Source organism: Carcharhinus amblyrhynchos, chromosome 5 (assembly GCF_965287045.1).
Source record: "Carcharhinus amblyrhynchos chromosome 5, sCarAmb.v2.hapA, whole genome shotgun sequence".
Classification (NCBI taxonomy): Eukaryota; Metazoa; Chordata; class Chondrichthyes; order Carcharhiniformes; family Carcharhinidae; genus Carcharhinus; species Carcharhinus amblyrhynchos.
Window position 1 is genome coordinate 17,345,891 of NC_137328.1, and position 18,564 is coordinate 17,364,454.

The 18,564-nt window shown below is 42.6% G+C and overlaps 1 protein-coding gene and 1 pseudogene across 15 annotated transcripts in view; one reads left to right on the plus strand and one right to left on the minus strand.

The window, feature by feature from the left end:
- Nucleotides 1-18,564, minus strand: part of LOC145342912 (receptor-type tyrosine-protein phosphatase delta) — a 563,551-nt gene that overhangs the window by 236,920 nt on the left and 308,067 nt on the right. The gene's annotated exons all lie outside the window — the stretch shown is intronic.
- Nucleotides 3,502-8,632, plus strand: LOC145342825 (large ribosomal subunit protein eL24 pseudogene; annotated as a pseudogene).

The window sequence follows — 18,564 nt, forward strand, 5'->3', positions numbered from 1 at the left end:
GAATCTTGTGATATTTTATGCCCACATTGCCGTTTTGAGGTGAATTCAGAGGTAAAATCAGGGTAAGAATCTCCAAAATCCAACAGTGACTAACACATTCTGTGTGATTTTTAATGGCTTGAGTGGGTTTTTTTGATAGCCTGAGAACTTATTTGTTGCTTTGCGACATCATGGGGATGTTAAAGAAGGCATGTTGATTTGTTTCTTCTTTTTTGTTCTCATTACCATCCAATAGATCATCATGTGGACATGAGTAGAGGACAGTATTGGTGCCGTATGGCTCAACAGCACTCAATTCCTTGGCTCAGTGCTAATGTCCACAGTTGTCAATGCCTTTCGGAAAGGAAAGAGAAACCTGGCAGGGAAAAGCACATTTAGCCTTTCCGCAAGAAGTGAAACACGATCCAATAATTTTTACATTTTATTTTGACATTAGGAATAGTAAAATTACATCATGAAAAGGTTTCCACTCATTTCCTTTAGCTGCAGTGTTAAATATGTCATGGGCCATAAATACAAATGTCACAGGTGGCAGGCAGTACGATATGGATGAAATATCTCCACTCACGAGACAGATCGTAAACGACTTGTCGGCTGCTGTTGACCCCATTTATGATTATTTCTCATACTTTACCAATAAGTGTACCATAAATTACAACAGAGTGCAACTACTCTGCATTGTTAGTGGAACATTTTCCCAATGCCCATCACAATAAAATCGACTGACTGTTCACACAGTTCTTCACGTTGTGCAGCTCGATTTGGCTGCATGCTGCTTTGTCACTCGCAAGTCAACAGAAACTCCGTGAAATAAAACTTCTGCCATGTGAAGTCATCCCCTGGAGGTTGTTCAATGTGAAGCTGTTCCGTGTCTGATCCATTACACTCTTTTCAATCACCGCTGATGGAAATGAAAGAATCCTCTTTTTCAAGGATCAGACTTCAACAAAAATAGTGTTCAACCCGCTCTCTCTTTATCTCTAAGGCTTCTAATGGCATTTTGGTTTATCCTTACAGATGAGTATATTTTCAGCTGCAGAGAAGAGGATATATGAGGCAAGTGACTCCAAGGAGACAAATAGCAAAAGTTGTCCATTTATCTTTGAACTTGACTTCCACAAAAATAGAATTTGACTCAAGTGATGCTGGTAATTAAGTTACGAAATGAAACTTTGACCAAATTCTGAATGAGATATTTCTCCCCTGGATCATGAAAAACAGATGCCGAGGCTGGAATTTGCCGCTCCCTCACGGCAACGCAGGCGGCTCGCCAGTTGCCCACCACTAGAATCTTCCAGTCCCACCAAGTTCAACAGCCATTGTGTTGTCTGCCAGTCATGTTGCCAGGAAACCCGCTGTGGGGAGTTATACTTCAGTGGGGCTGGAAGATCCCACCACCGGGAAGGACCAGAAAAATCCCGGTTCGAATATATTTTATATTTTCCTGCTTTTCAACATTTTTTAATGCAGAATCTTGCACTCTGGTATGAGAAAACTGGTGGGTAGCTCTGTGCACACAGAATCTGAGGGTGTGGTTTCCGCTGTCACAGGGCAGGGCAGGACTTGTACCTACTGCAGTTTAGAAGGACGAGAGAGGTTCTGATCGAGGTATATAAAATTTTAAAAGGGATTGATAAAAGTAAATGTAGACCAAATGTTTCCACTTATGGGGCAATCTAGAACAAGAGGTCATGGGTATAGGTTGCAAGGCGGTAGATTTAAAGCTGAGATGAGGAGAAACTACTTACCGCAGAGGTTGGTGAAATCATGGAGCTCCCTGCCCCATAGCACACTGGAGTCTAAATCGTTGAATGGTTTCAAGAGGGAAATACATATATTTCTAATTAAAAAGGTAAAGATGGACATGAGGAATGGTTTGGGGGAGGGGAGGGGTGGTGTAGGTGGATTTGAGACCAGGGAGAGATCAGCCATGACCCGTTTGAATGGCGGAGGAGGTTTAAAGGGCTGAATTTGTCAACTCCTGCTCCTAATTCCTATGCTCCTCATTCCACATATGCATCACCTTCTGTGTGAAAAGATTGCCCCTCGAGTCCTTTTTAAATCTTTCCCCTCTCACCTTAAACCTATGCCCTCTAGCTTTGGAGCCCTATCGTGGGGAAAATAACTTGGTTATTCACCTTACCTATGCCTCACATAACTTTACAAACCTCTATAATGTCACCCTTCATCCTCCTACGCTCCATGGAAAAAGGCCCAGCCTATCCAGTCTTTCCTTGCAATTCAAACCTTCCAGTCCTGGTAACATCCTTGTAAATCTATTTTGTACCCTTTGCAATTTAATAACATCCTTCCTATGGCAGGGCGACCAGAACTATACGCAATACTTCAAACATGGCCTTACCAATGTCTTGTACAGTTGTAACATAACATCCCAACTCCTGTATTCAATGCTCAGACCGATGAAGGCAAATGTGTCAAACGCCTTCTACCTATAACTCCACTTTCAAGGTACTATATACCTGCATCCTGTTCGACAACAATCTCAAGGACCCTACAATTAACTGCATATGTCCTGACCTGGCCTGTCCACAAAAATGCAACACCTCACATTTATCTGAATTAAACTCCAACTGCCATTCCTTGAGCCACTGGCCCAATTGGTCCAGATCCTGTTGTAGTCTTAGATAACATTCTTCACTGTACCACCAATTTAGTGTCATCTGCAAACTTATAAACCATGTCTCTGATATTCTCTTCCAATTTGTTTATATAAATGGCAAACAACAGTCAATCCAGCACTGATCCCTGCAGCACACCACTGGTCACAGGCCTCCTGTCTGAAAAACAACCTTCCACTGCTATCCTCTATCACCTACTGGCAAACCAATTTTATATCCAATTGGCTAGTTTTCCTGGATCCCATGTGATTATCCTTACTCATCAATCTGCCATGTGGTCCCTTGTTGAAGGCCTTGCTAAAGTCCATGTAGACTGAATTGGAAATTGAACAAGTAATATTCAAGGCCAAATGAATGACCAGAACTTAAGAAAAATTAGAAGCTTTCACATTATTATATTGATAGTATTAAATGCTGCACCAACACAGATAACAGTGCCCTATCACTGAGCTTAACAGTTGTTGAAAACAGAATCAAATTTTCAGCTTCTTCCTTCTATATTCCAGCCTGCAGAGCATCCCCCTCCGCGCCCCATCTTCCCACACTATTCCCCATGCAACACAGATATTTCTGCTAAGTAAGGTGAGTGGTATTTATGTGTGCTATTGATCCCACATATTGACTACACAGAGTGCAGCCATGCTGTTAATTCAACTACTTTAGCTGCAGTGTCAATTTTTACCATCATCATTTCGGACAGAGACCTTTTGAAATCTCAGTTCCTGATGGAAACTAAAGAAGAATAAAACATAATACAGCTTTTAAGCCCAATCTCAGTCCTTGTGCTCCATTTACACCAAAAGAAATCTGGTTCAAATCGAGATTGAAGACACATTCAGTGCATCACTTGGGTCATGGGCGCATGCACAGTGACCTTGTGAGGCTGTCAAATATGGGAATGAATTGTCTAATCAAGTGGGATGCTCAGAACTCACAGGAGGTCTTTTCCCCCAACGTTGATTTAGATGCCGTTACGTCCAAAGCGCGTCCACAGAGTTTGACAGGTAACTGTGCTCCTCACTTAAACACACATTCCTAATTAAACTGAAAATGAATATTCCCCTTGGAGGTTCAACTGTTCTTTCTTATTGTACCTAGAGTAGCTGCTACACCTTCCCTGCTTCTGGGCATGGTGGAGTCAGAGCAGAAGTCAAGTACTGTGACATCCAGCTGAGAGTGCTTACTCTGAGCATGACTGAGCAACTAGAAAAGGGGGTGAGCATGTCTACTACAGGTCACTCAGGATCATGGAGAAAAAGGGGGAAGCTTCAACTAAATGGACCTTCCTATGAACAGCAGAATTTTCCCATCTTGCTTGCCATGAGAATCATAGCAGACAGAGACAGGACCATGCAAAGGTCTGTTGACCTCAGGTGGGAGTTTCAAACCTTGGGGCGAGCATGGCCGGAAAATCTCACCCTGGATACTTTTTTGCGATGATAACATACTTCTCACGTGAAACAAATCTGTTCTGTGGATTCTATCCTTTTCTCTACTGCTTTTTAACACGGTTGATCAGATAAAAGTGCACTGATATTCCGAGGGAATGATTTATGTTTAAAAACTTATAAACTGACATGTGACTCATTTTGATTTTCATTCCTAGGTTTTGTAAGCAGTAGAGTCAGGCAGCGATGGTGTTCTACCATCAAGAAATGCATCTTTAATGAATATCACAGATACCTTAAGTGGTTTTAAAAGCAACTGAATGCCACATCCTGACCACTAACCTTGTTTGAAAATACTGCAAAAAAAAAGCCTATCGTCTGAGGCTGAGTTGATCTGACAACATGCTTCATTTTCCAGTTATTCTGAATTCTTTAACACAATGATGGTTCTTTGCTCTGTAAGGTCATACACAAATGGGCACAGCTGTAGCAAGTCTAACTCTTGCTATGGGCACACGTCAAAGAACATTTCATTCAAAATAAAATTGCGCTTTTATGTGTAAAAGCTGTTATTTGGTCACCCCTTATAAATTCAACATATTGGAGGGTTGTGGGGTTAAAATGTTGGCCAATTTTTCTTTAGATAGGGGGAGATGGTCGTGTCACTTAGACCAGTATTTCATAGACTTAGGCGAATGTTCTGAGGACATGGTTTCAAATCCCATCATAGCAGCTGGTGGAATTTAATTTTTTTTAGAAAAGCTAGTCTCAGTATGAAGCTATCTCTGATTGTCATAACAACCCATCCAGTTCACTAACATGGTCTTTAGGGGAGGAAATCTGCTGCCCTTACCCGGTTTGGCCAACATGTGACTCTAGACCCACAGCACTGTGGTTGACTCGTGACTGCCCTCTGGAATGGCTGAGAAGCTTCTCAGTTCAAGGGCAATTAGGGATAGGCAACAAAAGCTGACCTTTCCAGAGAGGCCCAGATACCATGAAAGAATCAATGAAAATGTTACTCTGCATGCACTGACCCACTGAACCTGCTATTGTGTACAGTGCACCCAGATTTCCCAGCTGAAAATTAAAAGGGCTAGCCAGCCAATATTTGTTTTGGCAAAGCAATACTGAGCATTCGATTTCTTGTTTTTTGGGGAAGCGGCAATCTTTTGGTGCATTTTCTGGTGAGATCTTAAATCCAGATCCTTCAGGTAGATGGAAAAGGTGTCACAGCAGTACTTTGAAGACAAGTATGGGAGTTCTCCCCAGTCTCTTGATCAGTATTCATCCCTCAACAACATCACTAAAGTGGATGGTTGGCTCATTTTCTCATTGCTGTTTGAGAGATTTTGCTGTGCGTAAATTGTTTGCAACAACAACCAGATCACAAAAAGTGGTTACACTTGGAAGTGGAGAGCTGATTAGAAAACAGGAATATGAAAGAATTCTTTTTGGGAGGGGGGAGAGCAATGAATGGGATTACACTGGTTACTCATGTAGAGAAAAACATCATGACGATCTTGATCAATCAACTATTTTTGTTTTGGGGCAATCAATAAGTCAATTAATGAAATTAAGTGTATTACTACACCTACATAACTCATGAATCTAAACTGAACTTGTGTGAATGTATATTGCAGCTGTTGCTATTTCTAAAAATACGCCACACTATTAGCTTCCATTTAGTTTCTGCAAATAGCTTTGCGCTCAAAATATCCACTGCCCATGATGGTGGGAGAGTGTCTTGGGTTAAAGAGTCAAATATAAGGAATGTGCATTCTAATTTTGCGTACCACAATGGCCATTCAACTGTGGAGAGGCGAGATCCTAATTAACATAGTCAAATCTAATTGTCAGAGTGCAATCAGGAGTCTGGTTGAAACTGAAGTATAGGTTTCCTAACAGTCAGCAAACCTGGTAGTGAAACAACGGCAGGAGCTGCCAGTCCGACAAGAACTTTTCGTCATGCCCCACATGGGTCAGGAATGCTCCCCCAGCCACCACAAAGGAACAAACGTCTCAGCCTCTCATATCTGATCATGAGTCTCCTCTCAGGCTCCTGATTACCAATTGCTCTTTCCCTTCTTGTTCAAGCTCTCTTCCTCGTCCTGATAGTTGCAGATCTCTTTCCAGGAAGTTCAGGCTGTTAATTTGACAGTTGCTGGGCGGGAAACAGCGATAAAACGTTAATGAAGTTCTGATGTTAAACTTCGCAGAATCATTGTATCAGGATCTTCTCATGTTTTTGGCCTCAATTGTACCCCACTATATATCCCTACGATTACTGGAGCAAATGACTGACTAAACATATAACAGGTATATAGACTGGGTGGGACATTCCAGCTCTTCTTGCTGGCAGGATTACCCAGTCCTGTCAATGTCAAACCCTCACAGTGGGTTCCCCGGATATGAACAACAGAAAACCCTGTTGACAGCTGTGGGACTGGAAGATCTCACCATTGGCCAAAGTCATGAATATGCAAATATTTAAATAGTCAAATACCATGAACTAATTAGAAAGAAAACTTTAGATTTATTTCGAACTCAAAAAAGATACAGTATTAAACTGAGACTCAGATATCAACTATGAATGTTTAATACGGCTCATATGTCTGGGAGACATAACTAGTGACTGGCTCAGGTCTTAGGCAATGCAACAAATACCTGCTTTCAGACTGAAAATCTCAAAAAACTGGTCATGTTAGGGGAGGCAGTGGTGCAATGGTATTGTTACTGGAACAGTAATCCAGAGATCCAAGGTAATGGTCTGAGGACCCAGATTCAAATCCCATCATGACAGATGGTGAAACTTGAATTCAATAAAAATCAGGAATCAAAAGTCTAACGTTCACCATGAAACCATTGATTATTGCAAAAATCTGGTTCGCGAATGTCCCTGAGGGAAGGAAATGTGCCGTCTTTGCCTGGACTGGCCTACATGTGACCCCAGACCCACAGCAATGTGGTTGACTCTTAAATGTCTCTGAAACTCAGTTCAAGGACAATTAGGGATGGATAATAAATGCTGGCCTGCCAGTGACACCCACAGCCCAGTAATAAATTTTTTAAAAAGATGGAGTAGAGAGGAATCAGTGATGTGAATGCTACCTGCACAAGGAGGTGGGCCTTGCAGCACTCAGTCAGTGCATTGACAATATCCTTCCTAGTCACCTTTATTCTTTGACCTTAATTTTTCCCTTCCTGTCCCCTTACTCAAAATTCACTGTCACATGTCTCCCAGTACCTGGTCCAAGATGTCATTCTTTATACTTAAGGTTAGGCAGCTTTTGTTGATAGGTTGTGATGTGTAAGGAGGAACCAAGCTAAACTGGCTCACATTGTCACTTGCCATTTACCCACGAATGCCTTCCAACAGCTGTTGAGGAGCACAAACTCATCTTTGTACTGAGACACTGAGACCAGCAAATCCAATACACATCAGCAATTTAACTAAGCTGTGGATGAATACATCTAACAGCCGAACCATCAGCATCTGGAGCAATAGCAAAATGAATGGCCCATCAATGAAGAGGGCAGAATAGAATGATGTTGGGATCACAGTGAAAGTGGAGATCAATGCTATATTTTATTAGCATTTAAATGAGCTGTCTCATATTTTAGATAGCTCTTTGACATTCATTTGCCAGAAGAAATCTTTATCAGTAGCCAGCTGACTTGAGAAGGTCATCAAAACTGTTTATCCAATGATAGCCTTGGATTTTTATAGGCAAATAAATTGTGTAATTTGCACATTGTTAAAGTAATAGATTTACAGCTTTGTTGCTGCTCTCTGCTGACACACACATTCCCACACTGATACATACCAGCTGAACATCTAGAGGAACTTTGTTATCTGTCATAAAGTAGACTGGAATACAATACTATCAATTTTTCCCTCCCAGTTTTCTTTCAACATCTCCTGAGCATAACGATGTCTGCTGGAACACAGTCTGTCTTGATAAGCATAGGCATGTTATTTGGCCATGAGGAGTATCACAGCTGATGCTGCTCTGCTGTGTTCCGACATTCACAATCCCTCTCTTCCACCAACATCCACAATCACCCTCTTCCAGCAGGAACCAATGTTTACAAGTCAGGACAATCCTCCTTCTTGTCACCCCGTGCCATCTTTGCCATCAAGGTGAAGGTTGAACTGTGCAGTTTCAGTGGGTATAAAATCTACCCGGGTCATGGGATGCGCTATGCTAAAATAGATGGGAAGGTTTTCCAGTTTCTGAATTCAAAATGTGAGCCTCCATGAGAAACCCTTGACAACTCAACTGGACTATCTTGTATGGGCGCAAGCACAAAAAAGAGCGGTCTGAAGAGATTCAGAAAAGGCGCTCCTGTCCTGCAGTGAGGTTCCAACTGGCTATTACTTGTGCCTCTCTTCCTGAGATAATGGTTAGGAGGAATCAGAAGTCTAAAGTGCACAAGGCTCAATGTGAACAATCAGGGCTGCCAAGGCAGTTAAAAAAGGTCAAAGCTGCAATAAAGAAAGTCAGTGCAGCTACAGCTAAGGCTACTCAGAAGGCAGCACCCAAACAGAAGTTTGCCAAGCCAATGAAGTCTTAGGCTCCACGTGTTGGTGGAAAATGCTAAATATCCCATGACCTGCAAACCCAATGGGCTGAATGACCTCCTTCTGCACTGTAGGATTCTACAATTCTATGATGTGCTGTTGATGTAAAATAAAACCCGAGTAGATTTTTTGTAAAAATAGGTAGTCAACCTTGAGTTCAGGGACACTCGAGTCGAGATGCATGGACTCCATACCTGCAATATCTTGAGATCAGCTCATTTAGAACAGGGATCAAAGAAGCAATATTCCAGGGCTTTTGGACTCAGTACTACACCAGTTGGTATGTTCACCCACTGAGCCCCTGACAAAGCTCCCCATCTCGTGTACAACATCAAAAAAAAAGACCTCCAAGGAATCCTTGCCAATGAGGAGAAGGAAAGGAATGACTCTTAAAAACAAAAGCAAACCACAAACATGCATTTAAAGTAGATGAGGGCAGCTACTTGGATGGCTGAGTATCGAGTGGGTGAACATGTGAAGCCCAGAAATGACACATTTCACTTAACATTCGTATTAATTATAAATGTTGAAGTTAATACTCTATGCTGTTGCGTGACAAAGTTGCATCATCCAGGAGCACCAAGGGACAAAAACCACAAATCTAGAGTTAAACAGACAGCATAACCTTCCCCCTCAGCTCCTCCCTGACACTCTCCTCCACCACCCCTCCCTGCAGTTTCCTCCCCCTTCCTTCCTAATCATGGACTCCTGCAGGGATATGGTTCCTTAGCCCAACAGACAGCATCGTCTCTCAAGGATTTTATGGAACTGCATTTTCGTGTCGGCTTTTAAAAAATATTTTTCATTACATTTTAATAGTTATTGCACACATGATCAGGCAATGGAAAATGGTTAGTTCAAAAGTAAGCCATTTGAAAATTTATGGTCTGCTTTATAGCCCCAATGATGATGTGAGATGCATGCTAAGTGCATTGCAATTGTTATTTTTTTTCACAGCTGCAGGTGTTCACTTTTCAGACACCAATGGTTTCATGCAATCCCTGCCATCACCTTGGCACTTTTCCAATGTACATCTGTGGGATTTATTTCTTATTCTGCTCCAATTATTTTTATTGCGCTGGAGGTTACAATGCAGCATTAGAACTCGATCAAGCTAGCTTGTAGAATGTGCCGTGCCATCAAGGCAGGCTAAAACACTCAGTTAATATTCTGCTGCAAATTAACAGCTAAACAGACAAACACATTCTCAACAGCAAAAAATCCAGAAATAAGATTGAATTCCTTTGCTATTCATCAGGCTTTGGTTTTTCCTGTGAGGTCACAAGGGGCAGCAGCCAGGGCTAAGACTCACAAGGAACGTATTTCAAGAATTGGAGAGGGGGGAGCAAAGCTGTGATATTTAATTCGTTTGACCAGAAGCTTATACAAGCCACCAATTTCTTGAGATGTTTCTCCCAAATAGCATTTCCAGATTATAGTGTTATCCTTACACTTATCCTTAAATGAAAGTTTGGCAAACTCTTCTAATCTAGTGTCAGTGAGTTTAATAATAAACACATTGCATCCTTAACATCTGATCATTCGTCATTGCTGTGGCCGTTTTTCTCTGGATAACAAAGACGCAGACAACTTTGAAATACGAAATAGTGCTTCAGTGTGATCAGAGTGCTACATTTTGTGCTGTAGCAAAGTATATCGTTCACCACTACCACTCCCCTCTTTTTGTGCCTCTTTCACGTGGGCTAGATAGAGTGGTCACCCACCAGTGGGGGAACATTGCACCAAATCCAATATAACCAAATTCAGAACTGTCTTTATTTACACAAGAGCACAATCATTTCCTCTGGTTGGGGGACTCTAGCATGGTGGGTAGCTATAACTAGCTTTACAGCAGTTATTAAATGAGTTAACGGCACTACCAAAAGATCAGACAAGGTAATGTCATACAGATGCATTATGTAAATATGGTCTGCTAGATTACACTGGGTGTACACACTGAACATTCTGAAAATCACAGATTCAGTGTGTTGGTAGGCACATATGTAATTCATGATACAATGAGGGACAAATTGGTCCATGTCAGCTTTCAGGCTGGAAGCAGGTGGCAATGTAAGCACCTGATGAGTCTTTTTGAAGACCATATTGAGTGATTTGGGTAATTCAGTTGAGTGGCTTGGATCTGGTCTGCCTCCAAAGGCGGGCACCCCAAGACAAACCCTGGAAGTGGGGGGCTGCAGAAAATGAATGGGAAGGCCAAGCAAGGATTGAGAAGAGCACTTCCAGCTCTTCCTGGCTCTACATTAAGATCATAATTTTTTTCAAAACATAACTTTCTGTCAGCAATCGCTAGAAGGACCAGTGGCAAGGCCGATTATGTCAACGAGGTAATTCTGAGTGCAGCAGTCCCAGCACCTGCTCCATTCAGTATGAAAGATCAGATTATAAAACAGCAACACTTAACTTTAGGTAACTTCCAAAATCATCTCAATGGCTTGCAAACCAAAAGGCCCTGCGGACATTTCAGGCCCAGAAGGTTAGCCCCCTAGATTGGATCTCTGGGCCCCTCTTCTCTGACTGGAAACTGGAGCAGTGAGGTTCTATTTTCTCCATGCCTCCAGGATCAGGAGTGCAGCTCTCAAACTTTTCTAATAGAAATTGCTTTCAAAGCTGTGGGAATTGTTGGGAGCAGGACAAAAAACTTGGCTTTCCATCTAAAAAGGTCCACAAAAGCAAATTACTGCGGATGCTAGAATCTGAAACCGAAAGAGAAAATGCTGGAAAATCTCAGCAGGTCTGGAAGAGTAAAGAACTGACGTTTGACTTCCAGATGACCCTGTGTTTGACAAATGGTCATCGGGATTCAAAATACCAGCTCTTTCCTCTCCTTACAAACGCTGCCAGACCTGTGGAGATTATCCAGCATCTTCTCTTTTGATTTAAAAAGGTCCGTTGACCTCAGGCAGGAATTTTCGCTCCAGGGGCTGGCGTGACTGTAAAATCCCACCCAGTGTGACAATAACCAAAATCTACTTCGATGCCTCGAGCCCTCAGAGTTTAAAGCTCATTTGGGTATGCGCAATTTGCAGCTTTAGTTTAGTGATCGCTTTTTCCTTCTTCAACCATTGATCTATTTGAATGGTACTGCCTATTAATACACGTCTTTTGCCATTTATTGTGATTAGATCAAGTCAGCTCCGGAAGAAACAACTTTATTTTTCACATCTTCCCAGTCACTTGCTGTAGCTTTAAGCTATTTTGTGGTGATGAGTTGGTAAAGCACTTACTCTAACTATATACACTGCACATGCAAGTTGATCTATCTTATGTTGAGATCAAGATAACACTAATGGCCAAAGGAAAAAAAGAGTTGAATTGAGTGGAATTTAAAACTAAGTGCAGTCCATTCAGTCAGTGCTGACGCAAGTATTGCAATTCTGGCCATTATGCTCTTACAGTAATTCAGTGGTGACTGTTTTCTACACAGGCTGTGACACAAAAGCACCAAGCTTCTATATTTCAACATTAAGTAGAACAATTTCTCCATATGATTTTATTCCCTTTAAGTGAGCCCAGCTTGCTGGCCCACCAGACTTTTCTGGTTGAATTGATAACGCCACCGGCCTTTTACACCACTGCTGGATATGCTTCATTATCTTGGAAATGGTGTAAATATGCATTTGCTTCTGGGTTTTATTTCAAAAGTGGAGATGCCTGTGCAGCAACAGGACGTTCTAAACTTCAGTTCAAAGTTTCAGTTCAGCATACAGCTTGCACCCACTTGTCTCCTCCCCTTGAACGGAGAGCCGAGAATTCTAGCATCAAGTTAATCACAAGAAATGTCTGGAAAATTAATGCAGCATTAGGTAACAGTTTTCAGAAACACACGTGCACAAACACATGTAACATAGCATTACTAAATGACCTTTACTCAATCTGTACTTGACACGCATCCCAATGACCGTGAATCTTTCAATGACTTATCAAACATTTTGGCATGCTGGTGTTATGACTGCAGTAAAGTTGTTTTGGAAAAATACATTTAGTATTTTATCAACTGTTTTTTTTGATAAGGGGTTTTCAGTCGCACAGCGGGAAGGAATCTGCTCTGTAAATGTTTTATCTAGCTTCTATTTCCTCATAACTTGCAGCAATTGAAGAATTTGTTGGATGGCAGAAAATAACCTTGCTCAAAACAACTGCATATCTATGAACAGCAATTACTTGCTTTATTTTCTCTGAACTCCAACAATCTATCCTGTCATTGATATAGTTTGGTATACAAAAATAATTGGGAAGTAACTTCACAACCTACATATGGTGGAGAACACGGCATAAACCAGGATACATAGCTAGAAAGACATGGGGAAATCAGAAATGAAGACTGTCACTTATACTGTAGAAGCATGCAATACCACTGTTCAGTTCCTCACCTGATGGCTGGCAGCCAGCTAGATTGACAGCTTCCTAATGGTCAGGCGGAGTCCATAGGACAAGGTAGGTCCATATCAGTGGAAGACATGAAGAAGCTATTCTAAAGATGGTTTTCAATTCATTGGGAGGGTGAAGATGGTGGGAGGGTTTGGGGAAGAGGTTTCCTCACTAAAGGATGGATTTGCACCAGGTGGGTTTTTACGACAATCAACCATGGTTTCCTGGTCATCATTAGACTTTTAATTCCAGATTTTTATCGAATTCAAAATCTCACATTTGCCGTGGTGGGATCTGACCTCTGGGTCCCTGAATTACTAATTCCCAGGATTGCTGGATTGTGTGTGTGTGTGTGTGTGTGTGTGTGTGTGTGTGTGTGTGTGTGTGTGTGTGTGTGTGTGTGTGTGTGTGTGTGTGTGTGTGTGTTGGGCGGGGGGGAAACCACCTTGTTACTAACTTCCCTGCAACACTCTCCTCAGGATGCCCACCTGAAAAATCTCTCTCCTCCCACCCTTCCTCCCCGACAACACATTGCTTTCCTGCGGATTGTGTCGCTTCTTGATCCTGTGACTCCAGTGCCGATCCTTCCAGCAGCACTACTGAACACAAGAATGCCAGATTGGTCAACACTTGTTGGCATTTTGCTGCTAGGGTCTGATTCCAGAGGAAGACCCAGGCATGGCCTTAACAGTGGCTAACTGGCTTGTGGTTCAGCAGGCTTTCTCAGAAAGAGGCGGTGCAGGTCAGCCTTCCAGCTGACAACTTCTCAATCAGATTCTGCTTGATGTGTAGACGTGCTGTGGCGCAGCTCAGTGGGGACCCGCTTCATGGTGTTTTGTTTCTGTTGAGGAATTTTACTTGACAGGAACACTGAGCAGAAACCTGTGGGCCTCAAAAGACTAACCAATCATAATGGACTGACATTTGTAAAATTGGCTCGATAATAACAGAGATAATAAAGAACATACACTGCTCTCACAATAGTGTTTTACTAATTAATACAGTAACAGCGTTCGCCTCCTTTCAGGAAAAAATTGTGCCTCTGGCTTCCTGAATTTTCTTGGTCTCACAGTCTCTAATCCTTTCTACCCACCTATCTTGCAATGCATTCTCTCTCCTTGTTTATGTGCTTTTCACATAATTCTTGCTGTTAGTTTAGCTCAGCTGGCTGGATGGCTGATTAGTACCAACAGCATGGGTTCAATTCCCATACCGGCTGAGGTTAGCTATGAAGGCCTCACCTTCTCAATCTTGCCCTTTGCCTGAGGTGTGGTGATCTTCAGGTTAAGTCACCAACCGTCAGCTCTCCCCCTCAGAGGTGAGTATCCTATGGTCATTTGGGACTATGGCAACTTTACCTCTACTGTTATCTTTACATTTCTCCATTCATGACCAACTTTTCTTCTTTTTCTCTCCCTCATTGTAAATTTCCCTGTTCCTCCCTTTCTGGGATTCTATCTCTTTTTACATCTCTGACATCTTGGACAGGATCTTCGCTCCTGAATCCCGTGCAGCCATCAGATGAAAGGTGAGTTGGGAGCCCGGACAGCAGGAATCCGAGGGAGATTTTCAAGCAGGCAGCCAAATAACATACCACCTCTGGGAGCCCTGTCCCAACTAAGGGCGGTGGGCTGATTCAGTGGGAGTGCATTCAGCAGTCCCATGTGGGAGAGCAAGAGGATGCATCAAGATGGATACACTCCTCTGATGCCTTTGGAAAGTTAACGAGTAAAATGTGGCCACAGCTGCTAGACAAAAAGTGAGAAGGGGTCCACTCCAGTGAGCCTGTGGAAATTGCTGCTGCAGGTGGGATGGTGAAGGGGGTTTGGTGGGGTTTCAAATGAGGCATGACTGGTCTTTTGGCCTCCATCCCTCCAATGGCTTTGGCCTCAATGGGTGGCCCATTTACCAGCAGGAACGTTCCAGACAGGTGCAAAACAGCATCTTCCAGTGGTACATTAAGTGGCCTGACTGGCTATCCTCCAGTAGCAGACAGGTGGCTGACACAGGCCCCTAACCATCCTGAAGCAGCGTCTCTCAAAATAGGCTGGAGGTGGGAACATAATGGCAGTCAGCAGCGAGAATTTGCCAGCATGCCCATCCCTGGACCTGCCACCTTCAACGAATGTCTTCTCAGCCCAGTGGGTCCGATTTTAATTCTGTCCAAGAGAATGGGTTTTAAGGCAGTTAAAGTGTGGCCATTAATTCATAGATTTATTCCAACAGCTGTTTTACTGCATGCTGAAGCTGGACTGATGTGTGGTGGATCGGGGTAACAAAAAGGAACTCCTATCGCTCACACAATGAATGGTCAGTTTCCTGTTAGTCATTTTAAAAAAAGCTTCTGATGCTTTAGTCCACATTTTTAAAAAATGTTGGAATAAGTTGGAATTGTTAGCACCAGGATTTGGGGTGGGTTGGGGGCTGTGACGCCACTGGAGGATAGCCAATCAGGCCATTTAATGTGCCATTGGAGGATGCCGTTTTGCACCTGTCTGGAACTTTCCTGCTGTCAAATGGGCCACCACTGAGCCCAAAGCCATTGGATGGATGGAGGCCAAAAGACCAGTCATGCCTCATTTAAAACCCCACCAAAACCCCTTCATCATCCCACCTGCAGCAGCAATTTCCACAGGCAGAGTGTGGCAATGTGCTTCTTCGGCAATTTCAGATCACCTAACCAGTGTGAGCAAAAGGTGGCATCTTTGAATTGCATCCTGGGATCCCAGACAACCAAAGTGACAAGCAAGAGGGCAGCAATGGCACATTCCCGCTCACTGTCCTGAGCCTCTCGATTGAGAATGAAAACACGTATGCTGTGGGAATGTAGCAGAACTACACTCCAGAGAGGGGCAAAGGTTATGGAGGGAAATGTTGTAGAATTTTCAAACACACGTACAGAATGGGGAAGTTTAATGGTTTTGTCATAATTTTTAAAACTGTTTGTTCATTATGCTGGAAAATATCACTCCCAAGTTACAGTCAGAGATCAAGAGAATCCCCACAGAATTTCAGGGTTGTTGTTTTTAGAACCCGAGTACATAGTCTAAGTGAGTGAGCGAGGGTCTGGCAGATGGAGTACAATGTTGGTAAACGTGAGGTCATCCATTTTGGTTTGAATAACAGTAAAATGGACTATTACTTAAATGGTAAAAAAAAATTGCAGCATGCTACTGTGCAGAGAAACCTGGGTGTCTTTGTGCATGAATCACAAAAAATTGGTTTGCAGCTGCAGCAGGTAATTAAGAAGGCAAATGGAATTTTGTCCTTCATTGCTAGACAGATGGAGTTTAAAAACAGCGAGGTTATGTTGCAGCTGTATAAGGTGCTGCTGAGGCCACACCTGGAGTATTGTGTACAGTTTTGGTTTCCTTTACTTGAGAAAGGATATATTGGCACTGGAAGGGGTGCAGAGGAGATTCACTTGGTTGATTCCAGAGTTGAGAGGGTTGGCTTATGAGGAGAGACGGAATAGACTGGAGCTGTACTCAGTGGAATTCAGAAGAATGATCTTATAGAAACATAAGATTATAAAGGGAGTAGATAAGTCAGAAGCAGGGAAGTTGTTTCCACTGGCAGGTGAAACTAGAACTAGGGGGCATGGCCTCAAAATAAGAGGGAGCAGATTTAGGACTGAGTTGAGGAGGAACATCTTCACATAAAGGGCTGTGGATCTGTGGAATTCCCTGCCCACAGAAGCAGTTGAAGCTGCCTCACTGAATGTTTTTAAGGCAAGGATGGATACATTTTTGAACAGGAAAGGAATTAAGGGTTATGGTGAGCGGGCGAGTAAGTGGATCTGAGTCCACAAAAAGATCAGCCATGGTCTTATTGAATGGCGGAGCAGGTTCAAGAGGCCAGATGGCCTACTCCCTGCTCCTAGCTCTTATGTTCTTATATCTTGATCCTCAAATTACTGAGCAACTACAATTGAAAGTAGTTTCCAAAAGTATGTCGTGATTTTACTCTTTCCCCACAGACTATTACATGCGCTGGACACTCGACCCTTAATTACACAGATCAGTACAATATTACAGAATGTTACAGTAGTTGTTTAAAATAGTTATGCCTTTGTTTAAAAAAAATGTTTAAAATAGCTTGTCTGTTTCCATCTCCTTCTGTTGGGAAAAGAAGATACAAACGTCTCAGGTCACATACCAACCAACTCGAAGACAGCTTCTTTCCTGCTGCCGTCAGACTTTTGACTGGAACTATATTAAGTTACATACATATTAAGTAGATCTTTTTCTGAACCCTTGCTTTTATTGTAACATGACGTTCTGCACTCCCTTTCTCTATGTATGGTATGCTTTGTCTGTGCAGTGTGCAAGATACAATGCTTTTCCCTGTATACTAATACAAGTGACAACATTAAATCAATCCAAATCAAATCAAGGGTCTCCTGCAAATGTGTTATTTGTTCGCACCTTCATGTTCACTATCACAGAGTACATCGACACAGTTACATTTCTAAATTAGGTAAGCTAGGGCTTCCTATTTATTTTGTCTTCTATTAAAGCTAAATTTGCAGTCAGGGATTTATTTTTGCCTCCCTGGTTTGATTAGGCTGTCCAGGATGTACACATTTATAAAACTTTGATGCTCTCTGCCCAGAAGCATGATTGCTATCAGTTGGTGCCAATGATCACAGCAATAATAAACTACTGAGGCATGCTTTTCACATAATCTGTTGCTGAGCTATCTCACTTCACTCTGCAATCCTGAGCTCTCACACGCACAGTGACATACCGTGATGATATCAGTTCTGCAAGAACACTGTAGGCTCATCAACAACAACAGCAACCTGTGAGAACATGCAGGTGAAAGCTTGAACAGAAGTGTTAAAATACCCCTTAAACAGATGTCATTTCCTTATTTTCCCAAACATCTTGCTGTTTTCACATAGATATTGATCCAGACTCTGGTAGAAGTCTACAAGTTTCTGCACCCCTCCAGTCATCCAGTAAGTGTTGAAAAATTATTTAACTATGGAGAGCATCACAGCCCCTGATCATGTCCATGCTTGATAACCATATGTTAAAAACGGTTAGGCTGGTTGTCACTAGAAGCTGGAACTCATGGAATCCCTACAGTGCAGAAGGAGGCCTTTTGGCCCATTAAACTTGCACCGACAACAATCCCACCTCAGCTCTATTCCCATAACCCCACATATTTACCCTGCTAATCTCCCTGACAGTAAGGGGCAACTTAGCGTTGCTCATCCACCTAACCCACACATTTTTGCATTGTGGGAGGAAACCAGAGCACCCTGATTAAACTCACGCAGACGGGGGAGAATGTGAAGTCTCCACACAGACAGTGATCCTGGCCAGGAATTGAACCCAGGTCCCTGGCGCTGTGAGGCAGCAGTGCGAACCACTGTACCACAGTGCCCTACTTGTGACCTTTTCTTTCTTAGCTGACATTAGGCCATGTCGAGGGCAGTAAGACAGGACATGGCGGCTGTGATGTTCTTTCTGATCAGTTTGCTTTAAAAATAAATTTTACTCATGGGCCATTGGAAAGCAAAAATTCAAGTTTATGAATTCTAAGTTTTACAAGA